The sequence below is a fragment of the Elaeis guineensis genome, chromosome 11 (genome assembly GCF_000442705.2).
Source record: "Elaeis guineensis isolate ETL-2024a chromosome 11, EG11, whole genome shotgun sequence".
In the NCBI taxonomy this organism is placed as follows: Eukaryota; Viridiplantae; Streptophyta; class Magnoliopsida; order Arecales; family Arecaceae; genus Elaeis; species Elaeis guineensis.
In genome coordinates, this window is record NC_026003.2 from 6,797,545 (window position 1) to 6,816,333 (window position 18,789).

The following is an 18,789-nucleotide window of genomic DNA, read 5'->3' on the forward strand; positions in this document are numbered from 1 at the left end:
GAACTAGCTCACAGCACTCACTTTACTCCTCCTTAAGCATTAAATATACCATGGGCTTTCTCATTTAATTTATGGTTTTCACTGAAGGCTAGCTTCAAGCCTTGAACGGCAATGCACCTATGTTAGCTTTGGCGGAGCTTTGGTACTTGAGTTTGACTATTTGGACATATTTGGATCTTCATTAATTTTCTGTAAAATAGCATCAATTCTCAACTAATTAATTTAATTCATGATATATTTAAGGTCTCTAATATTAATTTTCATGTTTATCACACCTCCCAGCTTAGCTTTTGCTCGTTCTCGAGTAAAATAGAAAAATCAGTAATGGGTACCGACTTGTCTTTGAATTAAAAGTTATATTAGGTAGTTCTAAAGTCAGTTGATACCCGACTAGACAATCAAAGAAGTATTTCATTGGATTATTAATTTTACCCATTCAGTGGTTGAGTGAAGTCCATAAAAATTCTTAGAGATCTTCTTTTACCGACTCTCAACTCTATTCTTTAAATTCTCTAACTTGATGTGAGTTGAGTCTATTGTCTTCTTATAATTCAGTCCCCTTTATTATCTTCTATCTTCTTTTTTTTTTAAAAAAAAAAATTTTCTTGCGGACCCTTGTAGCAAGTTTTCAGCCAATGACTCCCAAACCAGTTGGCTTTAGGACATTAGGTGTAGAATACCCCTGGGCTTACTGACTTGAGTCCAAAAAAAGATATAATTTTATACTCGATTTCTTGCATCCTATCTTTTGACGCGAACCACAATGCTTACTTAGACGAAGGGGCCCGGTTACTCAATGAGACAATGCTAAAACTTTTTTTTTTTTTTTTTTTTTAATATGAAAGCAAATACTAAGAGGAACTTTTGTATACTTCGACCTTTCCACTCAACTCTCATGAAGCAGATTTTTCATTGAGATCAGTAAGAAGAGGTTTTAGAATCACTCCAAAATTTATTCTGATCTAAACCCTATCATTTATTGAGTTCTTTAATAATTTATCCCTCAATATCTCTAAAATTATCTAAACTGTTAATCATTCATCAATTAGAACACCTGATTTACTTCAAATTAAGACAAAATTTGGTACACAAAACTGATTATAGTCATACTTGAGGACTTGATTAATTTAATTATTCTCTCCCCCAACTTTATTTCCATTGCCCCCAATGGATGAAGAAAATAACAAAGTAGAATAGAGAAAGAAATTACAAGGAAAGATACCACCTGGATATGATGTGCTCGTTCATTGTTAGGTGGGGGATTCTTCCTTTGTGGGCGTGATTAGTTCATGACTCCGTCTGGGCTTTGGATGAGATGCTCCCCCAACTTGGTTGATTGCCTTTCTTGGATTTTTTCTATGAAAAGAAAAGAAGCTAGATAATTAAAAAAAATGTATAAACTGGGTTGCCTCCCAGGAGCGCTAAGTTTAAAGTCTTCAGCCAGACTGAACTGAGTATCATGGCGGTACTAGATCCATTAGATCAACAGATTCAATTAATTCTCCATCGCTAATTCCATTTATGTAAAGTTTCAATCGTTGACCGTTTACTTTAAAGGTGTTCTCTTGTTTAGGATCTCTGAGTTCTACGACTCTATAGAAAAATACTTGAGTTACAATGAAAGTCCGTTCCAACATGAACGAAGTTTACCAGAAAAAAATCGCAACCTAGAATTGAAGAGCCAAACTTTTGATTGGGCTCGAACATTTTTTATGCAATGAATTTATCGTGGTACGCTTTAGTTCGAGCCTTATAAATTCTGACACTCTCGTACGCTTCATTGCGTAGCTCTTCAAGTTCATTTAGTTGAAGTCTCCTATTGGAATCCATATTTTTCATATCAAAGTTAAATTACCGTATGGCCCAAAATGCACGATATTCCAATTCCACCGGTAGATGACAAGCTTTATCGAATACAAGTCGATAAGGAGACATTCCTATGGGTGTTTTAAAAGTAGTACGGTAAGCCTATAATGTATCATCTAAGCGTGCTGACCAGTCTTTCTATCGGGTCTTACCATTTTTTCAAGAATATGCTTGATCTCCCTGTTGGACACCTCAACTTGGCCACTTGTTTGGGGGTGATTGTTGGGAATAGTGTCCCAAAGCCAATCGTCAGCCTGTTGACGGTTGTGCTCCTTTTGTATTAGTACATGAATTATAAATAAATAAAAATTATTTTGGTATTTTTTCATCACAAATGTTTTATCTTCTAATGAACTCCTGTGTTGTGGTGAAGTCCTTAGGACTATTTAGACTCGACAAGGAGGATTTGTCGCTTAGTCCTTAAACCTGTTCGCAGACCAAATGATACGTTGTTACAAAGGACGACAACGTTTATCGAGCATAGTCATTGATGCCATATGGGTTGGTTGTCCTCAATAACCAAGGAGTGTGGAGACACTGGTATGGCATACAGGATAGATGTAATGGTAATCTACACTGAACGCGTGACAGCTTCCGGAGCTATTCTGCTATCAAGATTTGCTCCGATGGGATATGGGTATAAATGTCCCTCCGACTGAGACCAGCCACATGTGACTTGCAAGCAACTCACTGTACTTAGGACACTGGACCACCTGAATTTTTAATTCAGTGACGGAAGGCTGCTGGGTGTAGTCAAGTACTTGACTTGTCGTGCGTGTGTCAAGATGGGATTGATCACTCCAGTTTAGGAGCTGTGTACAGTCGTGTTTCAATTTAGCAAAACTTGGCCAGGATAGTCCTAGTGAGGAGTCACAGGACTAATTGAGTTGAGCACGATTCGGATGATCTCATCAGGGTTGACAGTTTAACCCTGAGTCGTCCTAACACAGAGGTCAAAAGGGATGAATTATACGGTAACATATTCACGTAGGTTCTGAGTGTTACGATTGCAACTATTTGACCTATCCGGACATCGGGTATCATTGCTAAGATGGTCACTTCAATTAGTACAGGAATTGGTTCCTGTGCTACCGGCTTAGATTCGAACCTGCGGGTCACACACATTAGAGGTTCTTTTTTGATCTGATGGCTGATTATGAATCTTATGTGTTTGGGACTTTAGGATTGAGAATTAGGATTCTCTAATCAGAGTTCCACATATTTTGGATATCGGAGTCAAAATTTTGAAATTTTAAATTTTGAATTTCAAATTTGAACTCTTCGATCAAGGTTTCATATTGATGGACTTTGATATCCGATTGGCCCATCGGATTTGGACTCAATAATTATGAGAGGTTTTATTAGTGATTTAATCGCTAATTAACTCAATTTGATTGAGTAATTATTTTTGGATCAAGTCCATTGAATTGGATTCAGTTGGGTTTGACCTGATTAGGTTAAGAGTTGACCTAATCGTCGAATGGTTTGGTCCCTGATTTGATCAGGGGTTGGGCTTAGTCAATTTCTGATTTGATTAGGATTTTATTGAGCCTAATTAAGTCTAATTAAGTTGGGTTTAATTTAGTCTAATTGTGCTTAACCTATTTTGATTAGGTTGGTTCAATTAAGATCAAACCACCATTTGAATTTGAATCCCTGCACCACCTTAAATCTCTGCGTCCATTTGAATTCACGAGAAGAAACTTCTCATGAATTTTTTCTCACACAAAGCCTTCTCACGCCCACTCTTGTGCGCCAATATTTGGATAAAGATGATTAGTTAGCCATTCAAATTCAAAGCGTGTTTGAATTTGAATAGATAACTTATCTCTTGCGCATACATGATATTATCCACTTTAGCGCCCCACATCTCACACGAGAAAGAGTTTCTCGTGAAACCTTTCCACGCACAAAGCAGACTCGCACCTTCTCTTCTCACGCCCAAGTGGATAGGGATGAGTTGGTTTTAGTTTGAATTCAAATTTGATTTGAATTCAAATGTGTAACCACTTGTCTTTATCCTCTCACGCGGATAAGAATGTTTTGAACTATTTTAAAAGAGATAGAGAGCTGGGGCGTGCGTAGAAAATTTTGAGAAAGAAAGTGGGGCGTGAGGAAGCCTTGTGCATGAGGTGAAGGTCCAAAACCTTCCGAGAGAAAAAGAAAGAAAAGAAAGAAAATTGGGCCCAGGGTTTTTGGTGTGTACCCTAGGGTTTCTATCTAGGGTTCGAGAAGTGAGATTGGTGTGCACGAGTGTCGTGAGTCCACCAAATTTCAGGGAGAGATCCATCAGCCTCTCAACCAATCGTGCAGATGATCCGAAGCATCCGAGGAGTCGACACACATCGATCGAAGGAGTTCGATCAACATCAGCCATCAAAAGAATGAAATCACGAACTAACATTTGTGAGGAGCCGATCAGACGGGAGCTTCGTGTGGACGATCCGCAGAGGCCAGACACTAGTGTGGCTGCGACGTGACGATCAGAGCCCCGACGATGATCAGATTGCGGTGATCGACTACCCGCAAAAGGTGATGTGTTCTGAACACAGTACAGTAAAAAGTTTACTATTTCAAATTTGAATTTCAAATTTAAATGCATGCTGTTGTATCATATTTAGATCATAGTGTAGGGTTAATTAGTATTAATTAATGAGATTAATTAATAATTTCACTGTAAAATAGTAATTTTGAAAAGTTTTAAAATTACCATTTTGCCCCTGCACTGAATTTTCACTTCAATGGTATCAGAGCATGGTTCTAAAATATGATATACATATGCATGCGTAGATTAAGGTGTAATCTATAAGTTCAAATTTGAAATTTAAAATTTAAAATTTGAAATTTAAAATTTAAAATTTGAAATTTGTTTGAAATTTCAAATTTGAAATTTGAAATTCGAAATTTGAAATTTGAAATTCAAAATTCAAAATTCAAAGATTGAAAATTCGAAATTTGAAATTTGGTTGAAATCTCAAATTAAAATTTAAAATTTAAAATTTGAAATTCGAAATTTGAAATTCAAATTCAAATTTAAAATTCAAATATCGAAAATTCGAAATTCGAAATTTGGTTGAAATCTCAAATTTGAAATTTGAAATTTAAAATTTGAAATTTGAAATTCAAAATTTAAATTTTAAAATTAGTATATTTAGATATACTTGATCCAAGTAGCAAGTAATCTAATTGGGTTGGTTGCCATGGCCGTCCGGTCATAGGAGAAAAGTAGGGTTTAAAGGCCTCTCTTCCCATTCGATGGGGTCTCCTATGACGGTAGGGGTACCGATGCAATTATATTTCATGCCGATGAAGCAGCGAAAGGACTTAATTATAAAATTTATCATGAATATGTTAGATTAGATCTAAAAAAAAATTCATGATTTATTTTGAGTTATTTTCTGTTATGAAATGAGCAATAGGATTGCTGTTTATGAAATGTGCTGACCTATTTGTGAAATGAGTCAACATATTTGGTGAACAGAAAAAAAAATCTTTCAAAATTTGAAAATTATTTTCGAAATGTCAAACCCTGACCCATCAGCCCAAGTACTTAATTAAAAGAATTAAGTGTTGTCTAGTAGGTCTAGAATTATGAATTAAGACTAAGATAATTGCATAAACTTGTGGGTCAATGGGTTAGATGAATTAGGTCCATAATTGGGTTAGACCTAAGGTTAGCTTAAAAAATGGACTAAATGGAGTAATTGGTCAAATCTAATCAAAAGTTGAATTAGATTAGGTCAAGGATACTCTAGACTCAACTTCAATAGTTGTAGTTGAATGGGTCCATGTCTTTAACTAGACAAAGATGGACTTAATTCATGGCTATGCGGTGGAGCCCTATTTACTAAGTTGATCAAAATTAAAACTAATGAACCGGTTGGTGTCTAAGATAAGTTCGGCAGTTTTGACCAGTGGTTCTTAAGCGGGAGCTACTCGCATTGATTCGATCATTGACGAGTTAATGGCAAATCCCCACCACTGATCTCACTTACCTGGCCAATCTGGTAAGTTAGATTTTGATTAGATCACTTGGTGATTAGAGCTCACCCATGTCATTAGGTAAATCAGTGTGACTGATTTAGGTGCTCCTAATGCCAGCTTTAATTAAATCTTTTTTTAATCTGACTTGGTGAAGTCAGTGGAAGGATTGAAATTGGCTGGATGATTTCTTCTCTACTATCCTTTAATAAAATCTTCAAAAATTATTAGGTCCCTAAAATGATTAAGTTATAATGATAACTAAGTCAATGCCTCCCATTAAGTGAGTGATAATGAGTCCATTAGTTTAATGATCATTGGAGGCCTAAAGGCCTGGTGCTCATTGGCTAATGGAATTATCATTCATAATATGATAATTTGGTTGAGTCTTTCTGATGGTGGTTAGGTTAGCCGGCCAAAGTCGGACCTGATCATTTATTGGTCTGATTCACCAAATTAAGTCATGTTAATGGTTGGACCTAACCAGATCTTTTCAGTGGAGGCCAAAGCCTACTGATTAGGTTCTGGGGCAAAATCAATTACTAGAAGTTGTTTAGAGAAACAACTGGTTAAGAACCTACCCATAGATGCACATGGGTTGACCAACCAAAGTTGGGCTCATGTGTAGTCTGTGTGGATTCTAATATCCATTAAGGAATTAAAGTAATTCTTTGAATTGGAGGTTGAGGCTACCAGTTCGTAAAAATATTGGAAAAAACTTTAGACAAAAGTCCAAGTCTTTAGTATTAATTTATGTACTAATAGAGGTCTGATTTTCCTTTATACAGCTATGGCCACTACCCTGTCGCTTCGGTCATTATTAGATAATGACAAGCTCATGGGACCTAATTTTGATAGCTGGTATCGAAAATTGAAAATCGTCCTTGAGCATGAGCGGATCCTTTATGTAGTAACGGATCCAGCACCTGAGGAGCCAGCTCCGAACGCTAGTAAGGCGATCCGAGACACTTACCAGAAGTGGCTCAATGACCGCACCACCGTCCGATGTATTATGCTGGCAGCAATGAATGACGAGTTCAGCCGCAGATTTGAGAATGCCCAGCCACAGAAGATGCTTCAAATGTTGAACGACTCCTTTGGCACGCCTGACGATGTTGAAAGGCACAAAACTAGTTGTGCCATTTTCAATGCTCGGATGAGGGATGGAGCCTCAGTCACTGATCATGTACTGTACATGATCGAGATGATTGAGCGCCTAAGCAAATTGGATTTTTCTCTGCACGAGCAGCTCGGTAAGGATGCAATCCTTAATTCCTTGCCCAAGTCCTTCCTCCCATTCCTTACTCATTTTCGAATGACAAAGCCTGCAGTAAACTACCACGGGTTGTTGGGGTTGCTGCAGAACTTTGAGAAGAATCACCAGCTCCATAAGGAGTCGGTGAATGTAGTGGGAGGGTCTTCTTCTCATCGTCGACCCTTTGGGAAGGGAAAGAAGAACAAGAAGAAGAAGAACAAGAAGGTGCAGCCTCATGCTGGGACGGTTGGACAGGGTCAGACCAAGAAGCGCAAGCCCGACCAGAGCCAGGCGGAGTGCTTCTTTTGCAAGAAGCAAGGGCATTGGAAGAGGAACTGTCCTCAATACATTGCCTCCTTGGACCCAAACAGGCCGAAGAAGAAGCAAGGTAATTATATGATAACTCCTTGCAACTTTTTCATTTGTGATACTACTGCCTGGGTATTGGATACCGAAAGTCCTTATCATATTTGTAATTCGATGCAGGGTCTGCAGGTCAGTAGGAGATTTGATGAAGGCGAGAGGTTCCTGAATGTTGGAGATGGAAGCAAAGTTTCAGTTCTAGCTTTAGGAATCATGAGTCTTGTAATCAATTCTCGTAATGTAATTCTGAGTGAATGTCACTATTGTCCAAGCTTTTTATTAAATATTATTTCTGTAGGCCTTTTGGCCATGTACGGTTATGATTTTTTAATAAAAAAAATATTTACAATATTATTTTGAATGGTGTTACAATATTTGTTGGACAATTAAATAATAGAATTTACTTACTATCACAGCCTGTTAATGTGGTTCAAAACTTCGGTAAACGCCCTAGAATAGATAATGTGTCAGAAGTCTACCTTTGGCACTGTAAGCTAGGTCATATCAATAAGTAAGAACAGGATAAACAGGTTGGCTCAAGAAGGAATTTTTGAACTTGGTGATTGTGAATCACTTCCAACCTGTGAGTCTTGTCTTCTTAAAAAGATGACCAAGTCACCTTTTACTGGAAAAGATGAGCGAGCCAGTGAACTCTTGGGTTTGGTACATTCTGATGTATGTGGACCTATGAGCTCAAGTGCAAGAGGTGGATATTTCTACTTCATAACCTTCACAGACGACCTATCGAGGTATGGACATGTCTATTTAATGAAGTATAAGTCGGAGTCGTTTGAAATGTTCAAACTATTCCGAAATGAGGTAGAAAAACAAACTGGAAAGTGTATTAAAATTCTTCGATCTGATCGAGGAGGTGAATACCTTTCCAATGAGTTTCTGACATATCTAGGGGAGAATGAGATTCTCTCTCAGTGGACTCCTCTTGGAACACCACAGCATAATGGTGTCTGAAAGGAGGAATCGGACCTTATTGGACATGGTTCGATCCATGATGGGGTTTGCTGGTCTGTCGATCTTCCTCTGGGGATATGCACTCGAATCGGCTTGTTACCTTCTAAATAGAGTTCCGAGTAAGTCTATAGCCAAAACGCAATATGAGATATGGATAGGACGTAAGCCAGTACTCTCGCACCTTAGGGTTTGGGGGTGTCCGGCTTATGTTAAACGTTTAATTACAGACAAGCTTGGACCTAGGTTTGACAAGTGTAATTTTATAGGGTACCCAAAAGAGACCAAAGGATATTATTTCTACCTTGCTGATGAGCAAAAGATGTTTGTCAGCCTTAAGGCAATCTTTTTAGAAAAGAAGTTTCTTAGTGAAGGAACTGTTGCCTCTAAGGTCGAACTTGATGAAGTTTGACAGGTGAAAAAACCGACACATATTACTGAACCTGAATCGGATTTGATTAGATCAGATCCGGAGCCCATTGATTATGCACCCTTAAGGCGGTCTGGTAGAATACCACATCAACCGGACAGATACTATGGTTTCTTGGTCCGGGATGGCGATCCTGTCGAACTTGATGAAAACGATGAGGATCCGATCACCTACATGGATGCAATGCAGAGACCTGACTCTGAGAAATGGCTAGAGGCCATGAAATCTAAAATAGAGTCCATGAAAGTCAACGATGTGTGGACATTGGTTGACTCACTCGAAGGAGTGAAACCCATAGGGTGTAAGTGGGTCTTCAAGAGGAAGAGGGGCGCAGACGGAAAGGTGGAGACCTATAAAGCCCGTCTGGTTGCCAAGGAATATCGTCAACGTTATGGTATAGACTATGACGAGACGTTTTCTCCTGTGGCAATGCTCAAATCCATTCGGATTATGCTTGCGATAGCTGCCCATCTAGACTATGAAATCTGGCAGATGGATGTGAAGACAGCTTTCCTAAATGGAGAGCTGGACGAAGAGGTGTATATGATACAACCTGAAGGGTTCACATCCACAGATGAGTCTAAGGTATGCAAGCTACAAAGGTCCATTTATGGACTTAAGCAGGCATCTCGGAGTTGGAACATACGTTTTGATAGGACGATCAAAACGTATGGCTTCGTTAAGAACGGAGAAGAGCCCTGCATTTATAAGTGGGCTAATGGTCCAGTAGTAGTATTTCTTATATTGTATGTGGATGACATTCTCTTAATCGGAAATGATATCCCTGCATTACAGGGAATAAAGATTTGGCTGTTGTCACAGTTCCCCATGAAGGATTTGGGAGAAGCTTCCTACATCCTAGGGATGAGGATCTATAGGGATAGATCCAAAAGGTTGCTTAGCTTATCCCAGTCCACGTATATTGATACTATGATGAAAAGGTTCAGCATGGAGAATTCCAAGAAAGGCTATCTACCGATAGGCCATGAAATTTCTCTCTTGAAAAGAGATTGTCCGACAACACCTCAAGAGAGAGAACGTATGGGTAGGATTCCATATGCTTCGACAGTGGGATCTATCATGTACGCCATGACATGTACACGACCAGATGTGGCATACTCATTAGGGGTAGTGAGTAGATAGCAATCTGATCCAGGGGAGAATCACTGGAAGGTTGTTAAAACCATCCTAAAGTATTTAAGAAATACTAAGGACCAGTGGCTTGTATATGGTGAATCGGACTTGAGACTTATAGGGTTTACAGACTCTAGTTTTCAGTCTGATTGCGATGACAGTAAAAGTGTGTTAGGATTTATTTTTACCCTTAATGGTGGGGCTGTCTGCTGGAAGAGTTTCAAGCAGCACACTGTGGCTGATTCAGTATGCGAGGCAGAGTATATTGCTGCATCAGATGCTGCAAAAGAAGTGGTGTGGCTGAAAAAATTCATCGCCGAGCTCGAAGTAGCACCCTCCCTTGTTGGTCCAGTTTTGCTCTACTGTGACAGCTCTGGAGCCATTGCTCAGGCGAAGGAACCAAAGGCACACCAGCGGACGAAGCATATTCTGCGCCGCTACCATCTCATCCGGGAGATCTTGGATCGAGGTGACGTCGACCTTCAGAAGATCGATGGGAAGGAGAACCTGGCCGACCCATTCACTAAAGCCATTACGGTGAAGGAGTTCAACGACTACAAGTCGAAGATGGGTATTAGATACTGCACCGATTGGCTTTAGGCCAAGTTGGAGATTGTTGGGAATAGTGTCCCAAAGCCAATCATTAGTCTGTTGACGGTTGTGCTCCTTTTGTATTAGTACATGAATTATAAATAAATAAAAATTATTTTGATATTTTTTCATCACAAATATTTCATCTTCTAATGAACTCATGTGTTGTGGTGAAGTCCTTAGGACTATTTAGACTCGACAAAGGAGGATTTGTCGCTTAGTCCTTAAACTTGTTCGCGATCAAATGATACGTTGTTACCAAGGACGACAACGTTTATCGAGCATAGGTCGTTGTGTGCCATATGGGTTGGTTGTCCTCATAACCAAGGAGTGTGGAGACACTGGTATGGCATACAGGTGAGATGTAATGGTAGATCTGTACTGAACGTGACCGACTCCGGAGCTATTTCTACTGTCAAGATTTGCTCCGATGGGATATGGGTATAAATGTCCCTCCGACCTAAGACCGCCACAGTGACTTGCAAGCAACTCACTACACTTAGGCACTGGACTATCTGAATTTCTAATTCAGTGACGGAAGGCTGCTGGGTGTAGTCAAGTACTTGACTTGTCGGTGCGTGTGTCAAGATGGGATTGACCACTCCAGTTTAGGAGCTGTGTACAGTCGTGTTTCAATTTAGCAAAATCTTGGCCAGGGTAGTCCTAGTGAGAAGTCACAGAACTAATTGAGTTGAGCACGATTCGGATAATCTCATCAGGGTTGACAGTTTAACCCTGAGTTATCCTAAACATAGGGGTCAAAAGGGATGAATTATACGGTAACCATATTTACGTAGGTTCTGAGTGTTGCGATTGTAACTATTCGACCTATCCGGACGTCGGGTACCATTGCTAGATGGTCACTTCGATTAGTACAGGAATTGGTTCCTGTGCTACCGGCTTAGGTTCGAACCTGCGGGGTCACACACATTAGAGGTTCTTTTCTGATCTGATGGCTGATTATGAGTCTTATGTGTTTGAAACTCTATGATTGAGAATTAGGATTCTCTGATCATGAGTTCTACACATTTTGGGTACCGGGGTCAAAATTTTGAATTTCAAATTTTGAATTTGAAATTTAAACCCTTCGATCAAGATTTCATATTGATGGACTTTGATACCCGATTGCCCATCGGATTTGGACTCAATAATCATGAGAGGTTTTATTAGTGATTTGATCGCTAATTAACTCAATTTGATTGAGTAATTATTTTTGGATCAAGTCCAATTGAATTGGATTCAGTTGGGTTTGACCCGATTAGGTTAAGAGTTGACCTAATCGTCGAGATGGTTTGGTCCCTGATTTGATCAGAAATTGGGCTTAGTCAATTTTTAATTTGATTAGGATTTTATTGAGCCTAATTAAGCCTAATTAAGTTGGGTTTAATTTAGTCTAATTGTGCTTAACCTATTTTGATTAGGTTGGTTCAATTAAGATCAAACCACCATTTGAATTTGAATCCCTGCACTACCTTAAATCTCTGCGTCCATTTGAATTCACGAGAGGAAACTTCTCATGAATTTTTTCTCACGCAAAGCCCTTCTCACGCCCACTCTTGTGCGCCAATATTTGGATAAAGATGATTAGTTAGCCATTCAAATTCAAAGCGTGTTTGAATTTGAATGGATAACTTATGTCTTGCGCATACATGATATTATCCACTTTAGCGCCCCACATCTCACACGAGAAAGAGTTTCTCGTGAAACCTTTCCACGCACAAAGCAGACTCGCACCTTCTCTTCTCACGCCCAAGTGGATAGGGATGAGTTGGTTTTAGTTTGAATTCAAATTTGATTTGAATTCAAATGTGTAACCACTTGTCTTTATCCTCTCACGCGGATAAGACACGTTTTGAACTGTTTTAAAAGAGATAGGGAGCTGGGGCGTGCGTAGAAAAATTTTGAGAAAGAAAGTGGCGCGTGAGAAAGCCTTGTGCGTGAGGCGAAGGTCCAAAACCTTTCGAGAGAAAAAGAAAGAAAAGAAAGAAAATTGGGCGCAGGGTTTTTGGTGTGTACCCTAGGGTTTCTACCTAGGGTTCGGGAAGTGAGATTGGTGTGCCACGAGTGTCGTGAGTCCACCAAATTTTAGGGAGAGATCCATCAGCCTCTCAACCAATCGTGCAGATGATCCGAAGCATCCGAGGAGTCGGCACACATCGATCGAAGGAGTTCGATCAACATTAGCCATCAAAAGGGTGAAATCACGGACTAGCATTCGTGAGGAGCCGATCAGATGGGAGCTTCGTGTGGACGATCCGTTGAGGCCAAACACTAGTGTGGCTGCGATGTGATGATCAGAACTCCCGACAGTGATCAGATTGCGGTGATCGACTACCCGCAAAAGGTGATGTGTTCTGAACACAGTACAGTAAAAAGTTTACTGTTTCAAATTTAAATTTTAAATTTAAATGCATGCTGTTGTATCATATTTAGATCCTAGTGTAGGGTTAATTAGTATTAATTAATGAGATTAATTAATAATTTTGCTGTAAAATAGTAATTTTGAAAAAAATTTAAAATTACCATTTTGCCCCTACACTGAATTTTCACTTCAAATGGTATCAGAGCATGGTTCTAGAATATGATATACATATGCATGCGTAGATTAAGGTGTAATCTATAAGTTCAAATTTGAAATTCGAAATTTGAAATTTGAATTTTGAAATTTGAAATTTGTTTAAAATTTTAAATTTGAAATTCAAAATTTAAAATTTGAAATTCAAAATTCAAAATTTAAAATTCAAAGATTGGAAATTCAAAATTCAAAATTTGGTTGAAATCTCAAATTTGAAATTTGAAATTCAAAATTCAAAATTTAAAATTCAAAGATTGAAAATTCGAAATTTGAAATTTGGTTGAAATCTCAAATTTGAAATTTGAAATTTGAAATTTGAAATTTAAAATTTGAAATTCAAAATTTAAATTTTGAAATTGGTATATTTAGATATACTTGATCCAAGTAGCAAGTAATCTAATTGGGTTGGTTGCCATGGCCGTCCAGTCATAGGAGAAAAGTAGGGTTTAAAGGCCCTCTCTTCCCATTCGATGGGGTCTCCTATGACGGTAGGGGTGATCATACAGATGGTTGTTAGAGAATAATGGTACTGAGTGTGATCATATGAGAAGTCATATGGATGTCTATCCACTCATCAGTGACTATCTAGATGTTGTAGTTGTGTGAGTAGTTCTTTGATCTGAGGTGCCTCGGCTGCTTACAATAAGATTGTTATAGTTTGACTGCACATAAATATGGTCTCTTAGCTATTTGGATCCTTATAGTATATGTTGGCTGCACTAAGTCTTCTGTAGGAGTAGGGAGAGTACCAAGATGGGATCTATCGATCTCGATAGAAGAAGAGTAGTCCAATGCAATCTAAGAGGCTAAGTTTACAAATCTGTGGCCATAGCAAGGTGATGGATGGAAAGGTGTTTCCACTAGAATCATGTTTTGAACTCGAGCTAATTGGATTAGGTATATGACTGATGCTAGGGTTTGACGAGTTGTCCATGACCTACATCTTATTCGGACTCATGACCTACATCTTGTTGGGACTCATATGGTAACTACATCTAAAGGTTCTATATATTCTGTTCTACTAGATTACCACTACATATTGCTAGGTGTCACTGATAGATTGTGAGAACTCACTTGGATCATTTCGGATCTATGATCCAAGTTCAAAGTGAGTTAGAATTGTTTCATCCCATCGAAAAGAGTTTTTGATGTTACTTTGATGGAGATCATTGTAAGTCTCATCATTAAACAGAATAGAACTTATAGAGTCACACACAAAAGGAGTTGATCAAGTTAATTGATTGGATCAAGATCCAATTATTAATTGGATTGATAATTAGGATCGATTGGTAAAATTATAAACAGAAGTTTTGCTAAGTGTTAGCAAATTTGATCTAATTATAAGTGTTACAATTGAATTTGATAAGATCAAGTTTGAGTTTAGAACTAATTAAATTAAATTAGATTTAATTTAATTGGTTTTGATCTAATTTGAGTTGAATGGGTTGTCCCAATCAAAGTAGGACTTCAATTAGAAACCAAGTTTGACTAGAAAGAGAGGGCCGACGCCCTCTCCCTACACATGCAATAAGAGAAGGGGCACCAATAGATGGCGCCCCATTCTCCTTGGACTCTCCCTCTCTCTCTCTTATGGAAATAAATCAATCATAACTAATTTAGAATCAGATTAGGACTCTTAAATGGGCCTTATTTTTGGTTTGTGGCATGGAATAAGAAGAGGAGTTGGACTCCTCTTTGAGTTGGGGGTGAACACCCTTTGGCCGGCCCCCTTGGCTAATAAAAAGGGATGCCCCACCTCTTGGATGTCCGATGCATTATTTCATCTAAGTTTCTATGCCTAAAGAGAGAAAAATCAGAGAGAAAAAGAGAAAAAAATTAAAGAAAAAAAAGAAGAAAAGAAGAAGAAGAAGAAGAGAAAGGATTCTCTTCTTGTTTTTTTTTTTGAGGTCTTGTGCAAAGGAGTTCGTGCTGTTTTCTTCTACATCGAGATCCAATCAAATGAAGTAGATATGAAAGAGACTAGCACCTCAATGATTTCGAAGGATCCGGATTTGAATTTGTTTTGTATGGATATCTGTAGAGGTCAAACATGTGCGTGACTTCAAATGGAACCTATAAAGTTCGAAGATCCGGCTTGCAACTAGTTGACAATCTAAGGTAAGTTTTTAATCCTTCTTAAATTTAGAGTGTTAGATCCATAGATCATAGATCCATATTAATCATGCATATTAGATCCCTTTTAGGTGATGCTAGATTAGATCTAGGGCATACAATAAGATTAATTATTTTAATCTGTGCTTTCCGCTGCATTTTCATAAGATTAAAAGAAAAATCTGCATGTTGAATTCACCTAAACCCAATAGATCCAACATGGAGCTATCCATTCCTCCTTATCTCTCCTCTCTGCCCTTCATTTTCTTCCATGGCTCTCCTTCAATCCAATCAACATGGTGGGATTTACCACTATACCAATGGGATCTATTGCTATGCAATAAGATCCATGGATGCACCGTCAATGCTCGATATCGCCTTATCTTCATCTATCACCCTGAACCATCGATATCATTTTTTGCTACTTGAAGTTGCAAAAAATCAAACAACAAAAAAACCTACCTCTGATCAAACCCACGGCCATAGTTTTTTTTTTTTTTTTCAATCTTTTCCTACTTTCACTTCATTATCGAACAAATTTTTTTCCCATTTGAACCTATAACAAATTATTTTTTTAACCATCTTGGATCCAAGGTATGACTGTAACTTTTTAAATATATTTTTGCTCACTTTTGGGATTTTTTCTCTCTTTTTGTCTTGAGAAAAAAATCTAAAAAGAAAAGCTTTCTCGACATTGGATTTAAGACATTGCCGCTTTTTTTCTACTCATTTTTTTTCTTCCTTTCTCTCCATTGTCTTATACCGTGAACACAATTTTTTTGCCTCTGGACGTGTGAGAAAAAGTTATTCTGACCAAAGCCAAAGTCATCCTTTTATTTTTTTTTTCACTTATGTTTTTTAATCTTTACTGACACTCCTCTCCTGATCACAACTGGTATGGTGCTCCCCTCCATTGCACTGATAAGTCCCTTCATCGGATATCTCATCCCGCATCTCTTAGCTTCGTGATTCCTTCTTTCCTAAGCCATTATGGTATTTTCTTTGCCACTACAACTTATAGAAAATATAAAGCAAAATATTTGAGCAAAAACATTTATTAACAATCATTTCCATCTTTCAAATTGGTGAATCATCCTTGTTAGTGTTTAATTTTTTTCCCCATATTTTAGACTGCATTGTTATCAGTGTTAACCCAATCAAAATGTTATAGTTTTCATCCAGGGCATTATATGAGCACCCGATAGGGGAGGAAAAAAAAATGCACCCCTTGGTCTCATGACCCCACCGCCGTTGCTCATCAACTATATCCTCCTTCGATTCTTTTTTCCACCCCCAACCACCCTAAGCAAAATGTGGGAAGATGAGGGCTATCATTCGTGACAACAATCCTCCATATGAAAGCGATAGTGGAGAAAGGGAGATGTGGAGCAAAAGTTGGAAGGAGAAGGAGTCTACTGGCTCTGCAAGTCTGCACTGAAGGCAAAAACTATCATGGGGAACAGTGCATGTTCACATTAATGTAAATAGACCTAGGAGAAAACTATGGCTCTCTTAGATAAATTAGCATCATGTGGAGCTTCCATTCCCTATGAAAAGAAATATGGGGGCTAAGCCAAAGGTATGACCTCTACCCCCTCAATCCACATATGAACATAGGCATCCGAATTAAAAGAACTGTACTATTACTATTTTTTCCTCCAATCCCTGTGGCCCATGTTTCTTTTTTTATACATCCTCGCTGGGAAGTCCTTTCCATGGAAAACTAGTAGTGCACCTTTACCCCCTCTCCCATCCTACTAATGGATGGCAACACATACATTTGACCTTCAGCCTATGATCCGAATCCAGCCCATATTGCATGCGATGATCATCGAGCACCGAAAGCATTTTTTAACAGAAGGTACATGATTGGTAAGCAACCTCATCCTCCCCTCTAAATAGCGAGAGCTAATGGCTTTTCCACCTCTTCACTGCTGCTGGTGCCTACAACCTAACAAAAATGGACCCAAAGTGTTGAAAATAAAAAATAACATAAAATAAAAAAACAAGAACTAAAACAGCAGTAGCACCACATGCAACGACATGTGACTACACTCGAGGAGTGGACATACATTGTTCTCTAACAGCCATGGACTATCCTTTAAGGTAAAGGAATATGTTTCAGCGAGATATATTTGATAGTTATTGGAAAGGAGACAAATGGTTTTATTTTCTTTCCCGCTATGGGATCCTATGGACAAGGTCAAATTATGTGCTTTGCCTTGTCCTATTATTTTGACATATTTGCTACTTAAATAGTCATGATGGAATTTTTTTCACAATTGAATTTCTTGAGGATGGTTGCTCTCATGCATATGCAGAGCTGGAGAATCTCAGAGAAAGAATAAAAATCCAGAATATAATGATGGCAGATTAAAGAATCATGTGATATAGAATTTAGGGGGTGCTTGATTGGGAGTAATTAAGGTTTAAAATAGGAATTAAAATGGATCTCCTATTCCAACTGTTTGGTTGGGAGAAGTTCCATTCCGATTCTCATTCTAGAGAAGAATGAGAATGATCCATTCCTTCCATAAGCAAATCTGGACTTATCCCAATACATGGAATGTGATTTAAAAAAAAAAATCATCAGCCGCAGCGATGAACTCGACGATCTCCTCAGAAGGTGCCTCTCGGAGGAGGGAGTCACAGGAGGAGGTGTCCCAGCAAAGGAGGTTTGACACTCCTTGAGTGTGATTCAGAACGGTTTGACACCGTAACTTTAGTGACCAATTGCCTACAAGGAGGAGCCATGCTTTTTATTTCAAGTATGGATGCAGGTTTTCTTTCTCCTTCGGTAGTAAAAAGTAATTCTTGATCTGAATAGTGACTTTATTTAAAAAAAATAGGTATTCTTTGTTTGATGCCACAAAGCTCTGTTGATAAAAAGAAGTGACTCAACAATCTCCCCAGTGGCGTGACACCTTAAATTTCATTGATGGCAATGCCACCTCCATAACTTCAAATCTTTATGGTCACTAACCTAATTTTTTGATCCTTACTTTGGTCCCTGATATTGGTAAAATATCATAACAAATATTTGTGAAAATATAGTATAGATATAGTATAATAAATTTGTATTAGATATGAAATCTTAGAGGAAAATTTGAAAATTCTAGAATCTCATTTTGTAGTTCTCATGAGTTAAAATTTTAAAATTCTGAAACTGAAAACTTACACCTTGAAACCTTACAATCTTCGGTCTAACCTGAATTTTAAATCATCATGGTTACAAGTTCGGAGCTTATAACCTAAATCACAATATCTAAAACTTTATCGTGTTATTTCTCTCAATGGAGCTACCTTCTCATGTTTCTTTTTGTCACATTTGTTACCACATTGTGCTATTATTCAGGATTGCTTTTAATTTTATTTTTACAAAACAAAAACCTAATCATCTTTGATACTCTTTGTTGGGACACATCAACCGACCCCCAACTCCGATTCTACATTGATCGAATGAACATATTATGTCGACTCACGATCGGCTGACCGACCAACAGTCGGCTATTATCG